Here is a 13,621-nt window from a genome sequence, read left to right on the forward strand (position 1 = left end):
GTGACCTGATTTTCTATAACAAACCTACACATGTACACTTGAAGTTAATATAAAAGTTAAAAAAAATTCTGCTGCTTCTCATAATTAGCTTCTCTAACTTGTATAAAAATGAGTTGATAAAAATTCCCTGTTTATAAATATAAAATAGTTTTTGAGCAAATAAATAGATATACTTTGTCCACCTCTAGAGAGAGTTATTAGTAACAGATCATAAGAGCTTCTGATAGCTAATGGATCAAGTACCTTTTTCAGTTAGTTTTTATTAAAAATATCAAAATATTAAGTGGCTATATAAATGCAAGGTAAGATAAACTTAAAATTCTACATAGATTTACATATGTTGACTATAAAAACTTGTTCTTGCTAAAACTGTAACTCTGGGGGGAAAAAGTTACACTGTAAGTTTCATTAATGACCTGGTTACTGGGTTAGAATATAAAATACAAATATTTGTTTTAAAACATGTTAGGTGATTTAATATATGATAATTTAAAGGTATAGAAAACAGTGTTTAAAATATCATGACTGTGATAATTAGACTGATTTAATTAATTTGTTTAAAGACTTTACTTCTTCCTTCCATGACAGCCTTGAATATATTTTTTCATGAAAAGCCTAATTAATTTGATTTTCCTAAATTCTTCCTATTCATAGATAAACTAGCATCACTTTGTTAGATGCCAGATGAACTAACAGCACTTTGTTTAAGACTGTAAAATTACAAAATTATGTGTTCAACTAAATTCAATTATAAAAGGTAATTGCTTTATAAAAAGAAATAATGTTAGTGCGAACAAAAATAGCTATGAAATTCTTGGTTTTTTGCTTTCAGGGTTTTTGTGGAGAAAATATTGGTTTCTTTGGTTAAAAATAGCAATTAATTAAAATGCTGAGATTATACAGTATAACACTGAAAAACAAACATATGTATGCAAAGATAATGTTTTGTCCTTATCAAGGAAATTGTTACAGTTTATTAATATGGAAAATATATACAGTCCGATATACTACACAGATGAAGTAATTACAAACTTATAGAAAAGTTGGAAATACTACAAAGACCTTTACCTTTTATTTTCTGAGCCATTTGAGAATAATTTACCAACCCAATGCCCTATCACTCTGATAGTGTACACTCTGTGTATTTTCTACAAACAAAGCTATTCTTGCCTAAAACCAGAACGCAACCATTAAAATTGCAAATTTAACCTTGATATGTTACCATAAAATTATTACCAAATAATCTTTGAATGGCATTCAAATTTCCTAATAATAACCTTGATAGCAAAGGGACCCTGTTCAGAATTACACGTCACATTTAGTTGTCATTTCTCTCTTATCTCCTGCAGTTCTTCGCTTTTGCTTGACTTTCATGACCTTGACAATTATAGGTCAGTTATTTTATAGAATGTCCTTTGATTTGACTTTGTCCAGTGTTCCCTCATGACTAACACAGGTTCTGAGCCTTTGGCAGGAATATCACGAAGTGACCATGTGTTCTTCTCATTACAATCACTCAGATGGTACATAATGTCAATTTGTCCCATCGCTGGTAATGTTCACTTTGGTCATGAGGTTAATGTGGCGTATGCCTGCCTTCTCCACTGGAAAGGTACCTGTATTAATTTGTTCTTATGCAGCTAATAAAGACATACTTGCGATTAGGTAATTTATAAAGAAAAAGAGGTTAATGGACTCGCAGTTCCACATGGCTGGGGAGGCCTCACCAGTCATGGTGGAAAGCAAAGGGGAACAAAGGCACGTCTTACATGGTGGCAGGCAAGAGGGCATATGCAGGGTAACTGCCCTTTATAAAACCATCAGATCTCATGAGATTTGTTCACTATCACAAGAACAGTATGGGGAAAAATCTGCCCCCATGATTCAGTTACCTCCCACTGGGTCCCTCCCATGATGCATGAATATTATTACAATTCAAGGTGAGATTTGGGTGGTAACACAGAGCCAAAACATATTAGTACCCTTCTCCATAGCCCATTTGTCATACAACTAAGCCTCCCTCCCTCCTTCCCTCCCTTCCTTCCTTCTGACTCATGGATTTGTATTTTATTCAATGGTTGATAATCTGCTTCTGTCATTTTTTTTTTCTATTGCTCCTAATTTGGCCCTTGAGAGCCAATCAGTTCAAGTGGGTCCCTATGTTCTTTTGGAATGTTCCATCATCCTTTGAGTACTTCTTTGCTTTCAGGCACAAGCTGTTTCAGGCTCATCTTGCATTTTTCCAGTCCTAGCTCTGGAATGAGTCATTTTTCCAAGGAACTTTGGTCCCTTTTTGTGAAGAATGATATTTGGAAACCCAGATTTGTGAGCCAAGCATCTTCATTTTTATTGGCATATTACTCCTCCTAGACCCTCTCTTAGTGGACAGAACTAGGGAATATATGTTTTTATGTATATATTGCATGTACATACAGACACACATACATTTGTCTATCCTATCTATCATCTATCTATCTATCATCTATCTATTTATCCATCACCATGTGTTAACACCAATACCACTAATTCCAATCCAACCCTACAGGTTTCATTTTTCCCTTTCTGTATATATGACTCCCTTCTCTGACACTGAGAAACCCAGGTTTCTTAGCCATAATGTATTCACTTGTTTGCTCAGTCTTCCTGTCAGTAACAAACCTCTCATCTGTGCCACCATCTTCATTTTGACTAGACTGATGTTCAACCTTGATGATAATCCTAATGTGATATTGTTGGATAATACTTCACATATGAAAAATAATACTTTGTTCTGATATACTATACATTTAAAATACTTTATTATACATACATATGCATATATATATATATATATATATATATATATATATATGTATTACTTATAGCTTATTCCATTCAGATAGCCACATTACTAGAGGTTCAAGAGTTAACATTTATACCAATAATGAATATATCTTCAGGATTAGTTGTGACTTTGACATGGTGTAAAAATTTTTTTTTAAAAGATAGTAACCTGTTGAAGATACTTCAACATCTGAAAAAAAAATCTCAGTTATTAAGATTAAAGCTTCGACTAAAGGAAATGCTCCAAATGACTGATATATAAACATCTAACTGTTGTTCATATGGACTCCAGGATTCTGTCAAGGCAGAATGAGCCACAGGTATATTAAAATCAAAACTATCTGGATTTCCAGAAAACCTTATTCATTACATTTAGCTGTGATAATAACGGTACAATGGATCCCTGAAAACTCCTGTGGTTTCACCCTATAAATGCTTACAGGAAGACCAATTGGACTTCCCTGACTCTTAACAAACCACCTCATTAAGCTTCAATCATGTAACTAGTGAGAGTCAACATATTTCTTTGGTTTCTTGGGATTCTCACCTTGCACCTCCTCAAGTTTGCTGTTCATGACCTCAGGCCATTGCTAATTCTTGTGTCCTCCCTCAACCCTGCTTAGACGTGGCAGTCTGCTTTAGTTTCTGTCCCTGATTGGCTCTGGAAGTGCTGACTGGGGCAGGGGCCACTCTCTTTTTCACAAGGAAATGGAAGGTACATGGTACAGAGCAAAACATATTCTAGAAGGTTTTGCCTTGTAGCACAGAGAGTCAAAGCTCAGAGCTATTCTAAAAAGGCTGGCTAGCATTTTATTTAGATGAGAGAGTCCTGTGATTTGTACAATGTTAAATTTGATCTGGTCAACCTCCTCCTTTATACTGTAATTTAATATTCATTTTAAAAAGTGATATTGTATTTAATGTATTTAATAATCATTTTAAAAAGTGCTATTGTATTTAATGCATTTAATATTCATTTAAAAAAGTGATATTATTTGAGAGCCTTTCCTGGACCAAATTATTTTTCTTGAGACCAGTCACAGTGTCTGACATCTGAACAGCAGAGATTCACTTGATGAAAAAAGAGAGATGTAAAATATTCTTGGTCCTTAATTGCCCTCTGTGGAAATATTAATTTCCAAGGGAGGATTGTGAGGTTGGGAAAGGTTCTGGAGTTCTTGAGATAAATTTCATGTTTCAGAGCCAGCCTGTCTCCTGCCCACTATTTTTGTTTTAACTTCTCAAATACTTCTAACGTTTTGCTTAGAAGTGCAGTGGAAATGACGCTTATGAATATGAAAAGTTAAAAGGGAAGCAGGGCAAACACATTTAGTTCATCTTTTTAAGTTGTTGGCAGAAGAGGGTTTTATCTTAAGTTAAGCAATGCCTAGGAGAAAAAATATCTGTAACGTTAAATAGAACCACATGTCAAGTCAGGGGACCCAGAGAATAGGGGAGCAGTTTTGGGAGGCCTCAAGGACGGCTCAGGAAGCAGAATTGCCACACTGGGCAGAGGTTCTGAGCAATGGGCAAAGTGGCTTCTGAGCACCATCTTACACATCACGCCTATGATCCACAGAGCAACCTTCAGGGCAGTCATCTCATGGCAGGGGAGCTTCAAGGACTGCCGCCACCCTGAGTCCTATGAGAAGCACCTCATTCTCCTCCTCTCCACTCACCTGCTCATAGCCCAGAAAGTGGCATGTCCTGAAACCCTTGACTCTGACAAGTAGATTTGTATGTGCCCTGAATGCTTTTACTTCCTAACAACTGACACCTTTTAAAGAAGCCCAGCACCTACCTCTTCTAATCCACCATTAAATAGCCATGGAGTGTATGTAAATGGTGTGATTCTTCAGGAAAGCTATGATACATTGATGTGCTCTGAGAAATTCAAACCCTTCACAGCTGATCCCTTAAACTGGAGGTTGATCGCTTAAACCAGAGCTGACCCCTTAAACCAAAATTGCCACAGGACCTACCAGATTACTTTAAAATTTTTACTTGCTTGTCATTTTCTAGGAGGATATTTTATACAAAAATAAAGATTTTTCTTGGTTTCCTAGAGAAAATTCAGGAGATCTGGACACACCAGGTCTGTCTATACTCCTGCATGGTGGCGGTTGGCTTGGCTGAGTAGAGGTTAACTCGGTAGATGGTGTATAGTCTCCTTGTCACCACCCCCATTATTTCCTATGGTCCCTCTACCTGGCCTACTTTACTCTTTTAAAATGCCTGGCTTCTGTATGCTGAACTCTCTCTCTCTCTTTCTCTCTATGCTGAACTCACTCTCTCTCTCTCTCTCTCTCTCTCTCTCTCTCTCTCTCTCTTTCTGTCTCTCTCTCTCTCTCCCTCTATCTGTCTCTCTCTCTGTCTCTCTCTCTCTCTCACTCTCTCACTGTTGCCAGGCCAGAGTGCAGTGGTGCAATCTTGGCTCACTGCAACCTCCACCTCCTGGGTTCAAGTGATTCTCCTGCCACAGCCTCCTCAGTTGCTGGGATCACAGGCACCTAATCACCATGCCCAGCTAATTTTTATATTTTTAGTAGAAACGGGGTTTCACCATGTTGACCAGGATGGTCTTGATTTCTAGACCTCATAATCCACCTGCTTTGGCCTCCCAAAGTGCTGGGATTACAGGCATGAGCCACCACGCCCAGCCTGGATGCTCAACTCTCAAAATTCACCCCAAATTATCCTGGCCAGTTTGGGGTAAGGTAAGAGAAAATAACTCAGAGGATGAAAAAGGGGTGGGGAAGACTCCAAAACAAAATTACCATATTCAAAATGCTTAAGCAGGACATCCCCCACTGCAGGCCACAGAACCTCAACTTGACTCTGACATGGACCTTCTCACTGATTCAGGCTCTCTGCCCAGATCTGTGTCAGTGTCACTGGGCAAACATTGGAGGTGTAGGTGGCAGCATCCTCTCTCACTTGGAAAGAGGACAGGGTGTAGTTCCATTTTCACAAAACAGACTTAGAGTTCAGGGACAAAGAATATGGGGTCAGGGAAGCAAGGAGAGAAGCTGCCTTTGTCCCATACCTTCCGTCAGCTTCTGCTCCCCAAACCTGTGTCCCCAGGGACAGCTGACACATCAGGGGTGTCTGTGATGGAGAAGGCAAGTAAAGTGTGGGAGTGGTACTGCACTGTCCCTTTCCCAAGATTTGGTCCTCAACCCAGGAGTGCCCCTGCTATTTTCACATTGCAGTAAGTTTGTAGGTCATGTTCACATTTGGCATGCGAACATGAAATCTGATGGGAGTAGTTGGCTGGGGTAAAACAGAGGTAACGTTTTTGAGGTTGAAGAGGTCAAGGAACTTTGAAGCAGGGTTTGCATAGGGCATTCACACGGGCATTTAAGTCAGTGATATGAGGATGATATAGGCAGAAAGGGGAGCTCTGGGAATGTTGATGAAGGTGGGCAACTGGAAAAGGAGATGGGAGGGAAAAGTTGGTAGAATTCAGTTGGTTAAAAGGAAGACATTTAAAAGTTTTATCTGAGAATGGAGGTATAACGGGAAGTGGCAACTGGTAGCTAAAAAAATGCCTAGCCCAATTTACTGATCTTTGTAATGATAGAAAGTTTACTACCTGAAGGCCAAGTGATTTCTTTTTGGGAGTGACTTATATAGTTCTCTAGATCAACATATGACAGAAAATACAACTTGTGAATAACCAATTGCATCACTTAGTTTCCCCCGAACCCTCTGATACTTTCACAGCTCCAGGAGAGTGTATTGTAGAAAATCAAGTTCAGTCAATTCCTCAAACATTCCTGACTTCTTTGCACAGCTCTAATGCAAGAAAGCTTGATATATGTCATAGGTCACACACAGAACACAAGGTGGTCCCAGTCCAGAGGGAAGTGAGGATAAGCTGCTGCTCATTTGCTGAGGTCAGGATTCTCTCGTGGCATCTGTGGGCTCCTCTTGAATGCTCTGCAGAGCTCAGTTTGTGCTATCGCCTTTCACTGAGTCATTCGAGCCGTGAGAATCAGGCTCGATGCCTTTCTCTTACCCACACATTCTGAGTCCTGGCATATTTCTTGATTCTCTTTCCTTTCCATGCCAACTTTCACCGCCCTAATTTAGGATCTCACCATTGCTTGTCTAAACTATTGCAGCAGCCTTCTAACTAGCTTTCCTGCCTCCAGTCTTGTATACCCTAAAATCCACCATCTACACTGTATGCCAGTACCTTGTGGACGTGCCACAGAAGCCATTGCATAAGACTGAGTGGGAGATATGAGGTTCAACCTCCAGGTGATACTTTCTTCCACATCACAATATACTGTCCCAGTTTCCCAGGGGGGCGAAAATCTAAACTACTTGGAATAAGGTAGAACATAAATTATGATTATAGATAAAATCAGCCATGTCAATCATGAAACATGGTTCTATTTGTTCTCCATGTATCTAAAAAATTTCAAGGAAATAAAAATTATAAACTAAGAAAGACTGTGAGTGTTTCCAGTTACGATGTTCTGCTTGTGATCTGGAGGTGAGAAGCTTAGTTAAACTTCTAGAATTCAAAGCCACTTAGTCTCGTTTCTAGCCTTAGCTCCAGCCTCATCTTTAACCACTTCCTTCAGGACCTCTGCATTGCACAATTTCGGGGGCATTGTCACACTGTGTTGTATATTAATGGTGTCACTGGAATTGAGCAATACTGTGGTCCTTCTTTGTGCCTCACATCCAAGCAATTGCCAGAAATACGTAGACTTCATCCTACTGGTTCTTGTTCCTTGGTCTTTCATTTTGCTGGTCTCTCTTCCTGGAAAATATTCTCATGACTTTGTTTCTAACTTCTTGGACATACAGACACACAGAGGCACGTGCGCGCATGCACACACACACACACACACACACACACCCCTCAAATATAGTTGTGACTTTTCATAATTTTCTCCAGCATCAAATGAAGAGAAGATGAAGAGAAGACACACATGTGCTCTCTCTCTTTCTCTTTCTCTCTCACTCTCTGTCTCTCCTGATCAAGTATTAAAGACACAGTCTAGGTATCATCTCCTCCAGTAAGTTTTACCTATTTCTCTACTCACCCTCATCTCTGTCATCACTAACAACCTCCTTGGATGCCAGTTTTAATCATATATGTAATCAGATGATTTTGATTATATATATTTATTTTAAAATATACATTTATATTTATAGATATGTAAAAATGTACTTATATTTACATTTATAGATATATAAATGTATGTCTTTCCCCCACTGAACTCTGAGATCCTTAGGGGCATATGCATCATTGCAGTCCCAGATTCTACTATAGGACCGGACACCATTTTTCCTTTAGCCTGGTGCTAACATCCCTCTTGGCAGGCTTCCTATCCTGAAACTGACTCTTTCCCAGAATGAGAGTGACATTATCTACTCCCTTTGTTGGAAACCCTGTCCTATCTATAGGGATATGAATTGGTCTTATGGGTTGGTTATGCATTATACAGAATACTTGTTCCTAAACATATTCCCAAAGTCTAGGTTAATTGAATATTAATACCATGGGTGGAACGGTAACAGTCTGGACCATGTTGTATTGCCTCAAATGTAATTAGGTTCCTTTTCGTAATCTTCTCCAGCATCAAGTGAAGAGAAGACCATGTTTGCATGTTTTCTTTCATATCATGTGTGTGTGTGTGTGTGTGTGTGTTCACATGGGTCATGTTCTTGATGTTTTAGCTAGCAACATAAACACACAAACAGATAATGCTATACACGTATAAGGCAGTCAGTGCATACTTAGAGGAAGAAATATTTCTATGGAAGCCATCAACTGTAATGACTTCTCTTTGATGAAAGAGACATCCAAGAAGTACAACTTCGTGGAGTCTTGCTCAGAAGGATTTTTAAAATTATTTTATTCAATAAATATTTATTGAGATCCTACTATGTCATAGGTACTATTGTATGGAACATATGAATAAATAAAATTAAAAAATAAATCCTTGCCCCCATAGGGCTTACATTTGAATGGGTCCTTGATTTTATTTGTAGATGTTCCACTCACATTTCTCCAAGGGCAAAATAACATTCTGCCTCAGGAATAAACCCAAATTTTCCACTCTCAGAAGGGAGAAATGAGTTTTAACTTTCATGTGATTCTCTTCAAAACAGTTTCCAAAACATTTTTCAGGTCCGTCTCTGCCACAGTTGCTTTTAATATTCACATTTAGACAGGCGCAGTGGCTCATGCCCGTAATCCCAGCACTTTGGGAGGCCAAGGCGAATGGATCATGAGGTTAGGAGTTTGAGAGCAGATAAAGTTCCAACTCCCTGGGACAGAGACAGACAACAGGTGGATAAACCCACAAAAATGGGAAGAACCCAGCGCAAAAAGGATGAAAACTCCCGAAACCAGAACACCTCTCCTCCTAAAAGGGATCACAACTCCTCACCAGCAAGGGAACCAGACCGGATGGAGAAGGAGGGTGATGAAATGACAGAATCAGACTTCAGAAGGTGGGTAGTAAGAAACTACAATGAGCTAAAAGAACATGTTCTAACCCATCACAAAGAAAATAGGAACCTTGAAAAAAGATTGGGCGAACTGCTGACGAGAATGGACAGCATAGAGAGGAGTATAAATGAATTGATGGAGCTGAAAAACGCAACACGAGAACTTCGTGAAGCATGCACAAGCTTCAACAGCCGAATTGACCAAGCAGAAGAAATGATATCAGGGGTCGAAGATCAACTCAATGAAATAAAAAGAGAAGGCAAGAACAGAGAAAAAAGCGCAAAAAGGAATGAACAAAATCTTCAAGAAATGTGGGACTATGTGAAAAGACCTAATCTACGTCTGATAGGTGTACCTGAATGTGATGAAGAGAATTAATCCAAGCTGGAAAATACTCTTCAGGATATTATCCAGGAAAACTTCCCTAACCTAGCAAGGCAGACCAATATTCAAATCCAGGAAATACAGAGAACACCACAAAGATATTCCTCAAGAAGAGCAACCCCAAGGCACATAATCGTCAGATTCACCAGGGTTGAAATGAAAGAGAAAATGCTAAGGGCAGCCAGAGAGAAAGGTCGGGTTACCCACAAAGGGAAGCCCATTAGACTCACAGCAGATCTCTCAGCAGAAACCCTACAAGCCAGAAGAGATTGGGGGCCAATATTCAACATCCTAAAAGAAAAGAACTTTCAACCCAGAATCTCCTATCCAGCCAAACTAAGCTTCATAAGTGAAGGAAAAATAAAATCCTTTGTGAACAAGCAAGCACTCAGAGATTTCATCACCACCAAACCTGCTCTACAAGAACTCCTGAAAGAGGCTCTACACATGTAAAGGAACAACCAGTACCAGCCACTCCAAAAACACACCAAATGGTAAAAAAGCATCAACACAATCAAGAATCTGCATCAACTAACCAATAAAACAGCCAGGTAGCATCAAAATGACAGCATCAAATTCACACATAACAATACTATCCCTAAATGTCAATGGACTAAATGCCCCAATCGAAAGACACAGACTGGCAAATTGGATAAAAAGCCAAAACCCATCAGTGTGCTGTATCCAGGAAACCCATCTTACATGCAAGGATACACAAAGGCTCAAAATAAAGGGATGGAGGAAGATCTACCAAGGAAATGGAGAGCAAAAAAAGGCAGGAGTAGCAATTCTCATCTCTGATAAAATAGACTTTAAAGCAACAAAGATCAAAAGAGACAAAGAAGGACATTACATAATGGTAAAAGGATCACTGCAACAAGAAGAGCTAACGATCCTAAATATATATGCACCCAATACAGGAGCACCCAGATACATAAGGCAAGTTCTTAATGACTTACAAAGAGACTTAGACTCCCACACAATAATAGTGGGAGACTTTAACACCCCATTGTCAATATTAGACAGATCAACCAGACAGAAAATCAACAAGGATATCCAGGACCTGAATACAGACCTGGAACAAGCAAACCTAATAGACATTTACAGAACTCTCCACCCCAAATCCACAGAATATACATTCTTCTCAGCACCACATCACACCTACTCTAAAATTGACCACATAATTGGCAATAAATCACTCCTCAGCAAATGCAAAAGAACAGAAATCATAACAAACAGTCTCTCAGACCACAGTGCAATTGAGTTAGAACTCAGAATGCAGAAACTAACTCAGAACCGCACAGCTTCATGGAAACTGAACAACTTGCTCTTGAATGTTGACTGGATAAACAATGAAATGAAGGCAGAAATAAAGATGTTCTTCGAAACCAATGAGAACGAAGACACAACATACCAGAATCTCTGGGACACATTTAAAGCAGTCTCTAGAGGAAAATATATAGCAATGAGTGCCCATGTGAGAAGAAAGGAGAGATCTAAAATTGACACCCTATCATCAAAATTGAAAGAGCTAGAGGAGCAAGATCAAAAAAACTCAAAACCTAGCAGAAGACAGGAAATAACTAAGATCAGAGCAGAACTGAAGGAAATAGAGACACAAAAAAACTCTTCAAAAAATCAATAAATCCAGGAGCTGGTTTTTTGAAAAGATCAACAAAATAGACAGACCACTAGCCAGATTAATAAAAAAGAAAGGAGAGAATAACCAAATTGATGCAATAAAAAACGATAAAGGGGATATCACCACAGATTCCACAGAAATCCAAACCATCATCAGAGATTATTACAAACAACTCTATGCACATAAACTAGTAAACCTGGAAGAAATGGATAAATTCCTGGACACCTGCAACCTCCCAAACCTAAACCAGGAAGAAGCCGAAACCCTGAATAGACCAATAACATGGTCTGAAGTCGAGGCAGCAATAAAGAGCCTACCACCCAAAAAAAGCCCAGGTCCAGATGGGTTCACAGCTGAATTCTACCAGACATACAAGGAGGAGCTGATACCATTCCTTCTGAAACTATTCCAGACAATCCAAAAAGAGGGAATCCTTCCCAAATCATTTTACGAGACAAACTTCATACTGATACCAAAACCCGGCAGAGACTCAACAAGAAAACAAAATTTCAGGCCAATATCCATGATGAACATAGATGCAAAAATCTTCAATAAAATACTGGCAAACCGATTGCAACAGCATATCAAAAAGCTCATCCACCATGATCAAGTAGGATTCATCCCGGGGATGCAAGGCTGGTTCAACATACGCAAGTCCATAAACGTAATCCACCACATAAACAGAACCAAAGACAAAAACCACATGATTATCTCGATTGATGCAGAGAAGGCTTTTGACAAAATTCAACAACTCTTTATGCTAAAAACCCTCAATAAACTAGGTATTGACGGAATGAATCTCAAAACAATAAAAGCTATTTACGACAAACCAACAGCCAATATCATACTGAATGGGCAAAAACTGGAAGCATTCCCTTTGAAATCTGGCACTAGACAAGGATGCCCTCTCTCACCGCTCCTATTCAATATAGTACTGGAAGTTCTAGCCAGAGCAATCAGGCAAGAAAAAGAAATAAAGGGTATCCAAATTGGAAAGGAGGAAATCAAATTGTCTCTATTTGCAGATGACATGATTGTATATCTGGAAGACCCCATCATCTCAGCCCAAAATCTCCTGAAACTGATAAACAACTTCAGCAAAGTCTCAGGATACAAAATCAACGTGCAAAAATCACAAGCATTCCTATACACCAGTAATAGACTTCAAGAGAGCCAATCAAGAACGAACTGCCATTCACAATTGCTACAAAGAGAATAAAGTACCTAGGAATACAACTAACAAGGAACGTAAAGGACCTCTTCAAGGAGAACTACAAGCCATTGCTCAACGAAATAAGAGAGGATACAAACAGATGGAGAAACACTCCATGTTCATGGTTAGGAAGAATCAACATCGTGAAAATGGCCATACTGCCCAAAGTAATTTACAGATTCAACGCTATTCCCATCAAGCTACCAATGACCTTCTTCACAGAACTGGAAAAAAACACCTTAAACTTCATATGGAACCAAAAGAGAGCCCGCATAGCCAAGTCAATTCTAAGCAAAAAGAACAAAGCAGGAGGCATCACACTACCGGACTTCAAACTATACTACAAGGCTACAGTAATCAAAACAGCATGGTACTGGTACCAAAACAGAGATATAGACCAATGGAACAGAACAGAGGCCTCAGAGGAAATACAACATACCCACAACCATCTGATCTTCGACAAACCTGACAAAAACAAGCAATGGGGAAAGGATTCCCTGTTTAATAAATGGTGTTGGGAAAACTGGCTAGCCATATGCAGAAAGCAGAAACAGGACCCCTTCCTGACACCTTACACCAAAATTAACTCCAGATGGATTAAAGACTTAAACATCAGACCTAATACCATAAAAACCTTAGAAGAAAATCTAGGCAAAACCATTCAGGACATAGGTGTAGGCAAGGACTTCATGACCAAAACGCCAAAAGCAATGGCAACAAAAGCCAAAATAGACAAATGGGACCTAATCAAACTCCACAGCTTCTGCACGGCAAAAGAAACAGTCAGTAGAGTGAATCGGCAACCAACAGAATGGGAAAAAATTTTTGCAGTCTACCCATCTGACAAGGGGCTGATATCCAGAATTTACAAAGAACTAAAGCAGATCTACAAGAAAAAAACAAACAAGCCCATTCAAAAATAGGCAAAGGATATGAACAGATACTTTACAAAAGAAGACATACGGGAGGCCAACAAACATATGAAAAAATGCTCATCATCACTGGTCATCAGAGAAATGCAAATCAAAACCACATTGAGATACCATCTCACACCAGTTAGAATGGCGATCATTAAAAAATC

This window comes from Saimiri boliviensis, chromosome 2 (assembly GCF_048565385.1).
Source record: "Saimiri boliviensis isolate mSaiBol1 chromosome 2, mSaiBol1.pri, whole genome shotgun sequence".
Taxonomy (NCBI): domain Eukaryota; kingdom Metazoa; phylum Chordata; class Mammalia; order Primates; family Cebidae; genus Saimiri; species Saimiri boliviensis.